This window comes from Rhagoletis pomonella, unplaced genomic scaffold, assembly GCF_013731165.1.
Source record: "Rhagoletis pomonella isolate Grant_MI unplaced genomic scaffold, Rhpom_1.0 Rhpom_scaffold_00001, whole genome shotgun sequence".
Lineage (NCBI taxonomy): Eukaryota > Metazoa > Arthropoda > Insecta > Diptera > Tephritidae > Rhagoletis > Rhagoletis pomonella.
The window spans coordinates 65,615,454-65,620,411 of NW_023458555.1; positions in this window are offsets into that span (position 1 = coordinate 65,615,454).

Consider the following 4,958-nt stretch of genomic DNA (forward strand, 5'->3'; position numbering starts at 1 on the left):
CTTAAAAGCTTTTATTGTATATTCATGAATTCATTTTATTTTTTGACTCCCAAAGTAGTGGTTTTGGTCCATAATTAGACTAGTATTTTTCTGTCTATTGTGAACTAGTATGAGACTGGTATATTTCTGACCGAAATCTGAAAATTGCCATCTCGTAGGACATTCCCATGTTAAAAATACCAGTTGATTGCATGTAAAAAGGATAGTTGGCTGACTAGTTGGGCATGCGGTTCATACTAGTTGTGAGGTAGTTCACAACTAGTTCATTTGACTACAGGGTATATACATGTGCATACTTAAATGTATGTACATAAATATGCAATATATGTATTTAAATAAATAATTAGCTTAATTTAGTTTTTAAAATTTTAATTTTAATTTTTAAGCGAGTGACATTTTGACCCATTTGGCTATTTTTATTTTGTTTATTATGTTTTATAAAAGTCTAACTCATTATATAATAACCACCATATAAATTCACATTTCAAACTTTATACGAAAATTGTAAAAATTCAACAAATTTTCACCGAAATTTTTAACTTTTTCAGAATATTTTAAGATAAGCAGTTTTATAGCCCATTCTATTTGAGTGTGATAATGTGCAAGTTTCAAGTGGCCAAAAATTGGAGTTGATTTTTAGTATTTTTTTTTTTTTGCTGATGGTGTATGGCATTTGGTCTCATATGAAAGAAAATCCACAACAGCGTTAGCATAAAAAAATATTAAAAATCAACTCGAATTTTTAGCCACTTCAACCTTGCACTTTATCCTACTAAAATTTAATTGGCTATAAAACAGTATACCTTAAAAAATTCTAAAAATTTTAAAAAGTTAAAAATTTTCGTTGAAAATTTGTTGAATATTTATAATTTTTGGATAACGTTTGAAATGTGGATTTATATGGTGCTTATTTTATAATGAGTTAGACTTTTATAAAACATAATAAACAAAATAAAAAGAGCCAAATGGGTCAAAATGTCACTCGCTTGATTAGTTGACTACAAGTGTATAAATGTGTGTATATAGTATATGTATGTTAATTAAACTAATTAAATACATACATTCCTAAAATATATACATATGTACATTAGACTGCATGACTCCCAATACAAAAATAAATCGGTACTATTTTTCCATTGGACTTATAAAATGTATTATATTTTAAGACGTCCACCAAAATATTTCGAAAAAGTATTAAGATTTAAGTGAGCTGGACTCCAAAAATGGAGTTTTTTATGAATAAAAATAGTTTCTTAAAATTTTTTTTTGATAAAATCCCCTCAAATGACAAAACGGTTTAAGCTTAAAAAATTTGCATAAAAATATTTTTAAAAAATTTAAAAAAAATTTGAACGGAATCGTAATGATGACATTTTTGATGCTGTTTTTTAACTTTGATAACTGAGCCTAAACTCTTCTGATTTACACTTAAGAGGTGTCGGTGGAAAGGTATTTTCTCACCCTTTTTATTTCTTTGCTAATGAACTCATTCAAAGGATGAAAGAGAAAGGTAGGATGAACGAATGTAATTCAATGTTGAATAAAGTTTGAAAAAAAAAAATTGGGACCCGAATGATTTTTTTTTTGAAAGAAATAAAAACAGTGTGAAAATACTTTTCTACTGAGATCCCATAAGTCTAAATCAGAATAGTTTTGGCCCAGTTATTCAAGTTTTTCGTAAATCAATCTTTGAAAAAAGTAAAAAAAACAGCATCACAAATCTCATTCTTACGATTCCGTTGAAAAGATTATTAAATATTTGTATGCAGATTTTTTAAGCTTAATCTGTTTTGTCATCTGAGGGGACTTTTTTCAAAAAGTTCTCTACGAAACTATTTTTATTCATTAAAAACTCCATTTTTGGAGGTATTTTCAAATCGGTCCAGATCACTTAAATCTTAATATTTTTCCCAAATATTTTGGTGAACATCTCAAAATATAATATATTTTGTAATCCCGGCGGAAAAACCGCAACTTTTTTTGGTGATGCAGTCTAATGTACATAAATAAAAAAAATGCATAACTAAATACATTTCCTACTACAAAAATCAAGGATAAAAAAGTAGTTTTGAAATGTTAACTTTTTATTTATATGCAGTTAATTTCTAATTCATTTAAACTTTCTAAATATAATTGAATTGCATTAATTTTTAAATGTAATTTTTCATTTATACTAATAATTTAATAAGTAATTTAATTTAATGTAATTTAAGTTTTTAAACTTAACAATTGAATTTCATTAATATATAAATGTAAATTTTTGCTTCTTTGTTTTGCCATTCAATTGAATTTCGGGTATGAATTCTTAAAAAAGCTAATTAAAAATAAATACATTTATAAAAAAAAAATTGTTGTCCTTTCCGGGGTTTGAACCCAGGTCCTTAGAATATAATGTTGAGGGTCTAGCCACTTTGCCCTATGCCTTTGCCTTTGCCCTATGAGCACCGGCGTTCGCTAAAAACCAGTTTTCTCCATTGGGCAATAGGCAACAGCAACATAATGATGAGTGTGAGTGAGAAAAATATAGTATTATAGCAGCAGAGAAATGTGTTTCACTATTAAGAATGTGATAGCAAAACGTGCCGAGCTTAGCGGACACGCGTGATGGTCGCGTCCAGGGGCGCACCCAGGAATATATTTTAGGGGGGTTTTATATTTCTGAAGATATATCACCGGAAAATACTGAAAATTTTCTTCAGATAATACGCTCTTTAAAATATATTTATGCAAGTTTTATGTACAGTATGTAATAAATAAATAAACGTTTTAAAATTCATAAACTGCACTTTATGTACATAAGATTAACAGAACTCAAACACTTTTAACCGACTTTAAGAAAAGGGGAGGTTATCAATTCGCCGGAATACGTAACCTTGGACCACGTGCACCGATTTCAATAATCATTTTTTTGTAGAAAGATGGTACCTCAAGGTTCGTCCCGCAATTACCCTGCAAAAATCGTGGGACCATGTAGTCTATTTGTGGTAAATCGGAGTACTTACAAAAGTGTTCCTCTGTCATGCTGTAGCGGACCAACTCGTGTCTCTGCGCCAGCTTATTGTTTGTTATCCGATCACTGCTCGTGTTTTAACGAAATTTGATTGAAGTTGAGCATTTGAAAGCACATTTGCATGTCTGGCTGTAGCTGAACGTGTAGAGATGCTTGCTGTTAGTTCTTAGCTCCCAGCATGTTCGGGTTCGAATGCCGTCATAGGCAACATATAATTTTTAATTTTTGTCTTGGTTTTTATTAATTTCGAAAAAGAATTTGAGAAGTGAAGAACAAAAGCGTGTACAAACGAAAAAATATAACAACAATGCCATTGTTAATATGTTGGAGTAGTTTTGCGCTACTCTGATGTAATGCAGGGATGGAGTATATGGTCCTGCCCTAGGACATCGCAATGTTAATTAGACCATATTTTTTATATGAATTGTGGTTAATTTTGGAGTACTCTTTGGTCCTTAGGGAGTACTCTTTACACGCATGCATGGAGTAGTCGCGATTTTTGCAGGGTATGTTTAGAGATCCGATGATTGGATCATGAAGAAATTTACGGTACCCCTAAATTTTAATATAAGAATTGAAGCCCGTTGTGTTCTTTCCTTAAAAACTACTTGTTTAATAAAAAGTGCTATAAACTCAAGATGCGCTCAACTTTCAAAAGTACCTAAGAAAAAATTTTAAATAAGACTCAGTAAAAATAAATTTATTGGTTCCATGAATTTTTGCACTTTTATGTTCCTTTTTTCGATTTCTGGTTTCTGGCTTTCGATAGAGATGGTGATTTTTTACGATTTCAAATTTTTTTTAATATTTCGAATACCGAAAAAATTAACTGAACTCTCAAGAAAAACCAAAAATTCATATAAAACGACGGACGAGAAATGAAAAGAAATTTTCTTCTACCAAAATTTCTTAAATCAGTTTGCAGCTCTCAAGAACAAAATGCTCGTATATTCATTTCCTCATGAAAATTTACAGCAAAAGCAAAGCGCTTTTTCAAGCAACAGAAATTATAATAAATATTTCTTATAATTTCCTTGAGAGCTGGATTCTTAGCTTTAAGATACAGTTTGTATTTGAGGTTATTAGCTTTAGGGGGGGTTTGAACCCCAAAATTCACCCCTTGTGTGCGCTAATGGTCACGTCACTAGGAAAGTGACCGTCACTGTTCTTGCTGGGTATTTGATTGGCTCCGTGGCGCTTTAAGTACATGTTACTGTAAGTATTTATGTATATACATACATACATATTTCCGTAATGAAAGCAAGAGCCCAGCAAGAACAGTGACGGTCACTTTCCTAGTGACGTGACCGTCACGCGTGCCCGCTAAGTTCGGCACGTTTTGCTATCACATTCTTAATAGTGAGTCAAAAATGCTCCCAGAAGTTTTGTGTACGTGTGATTTTTCAAACCAAATAGTAGCTTGGCTACTTACTCATACGCGAAATATAGCTCGCAAGAAAAAACAATAGATGGCACTCCAATCAAAAATTATTACAGGTGTGTTAGTAACACCGTATAATTTGCATTTGTGTTGGTGTTTCGGTCACGCTGTTTTGCTGGGGAGGCGTTTACCACAAATTTATGTCAGCGACAAAAATAAATGAACACACAAATATCATGCAAAGGATATTTGTGAACTCAGAAAACACAAAAGCGTTGTAATAGCACACAAGAAAATATATCAGTGTCACCTAGCTACAAGCAGTGCGCCACTCACTAAAGACCAATCTTTACGGGGAAGAATAATAAGGATCCACGACATTCGATTTTAATGCTTTTGAATGGTAATGACGACCAACCCAATTATGCAAATTATTTAATATAATGTATTCATCGAAAACCATTCAAAAGCTTAAGAACGCTGCTTGAAATTGAGAATGAGACGAACTAGCAACAACCATCGACAAAGCGGCAACAAGCAGTGAGCAACAGGCTCCATGTTCCAAAC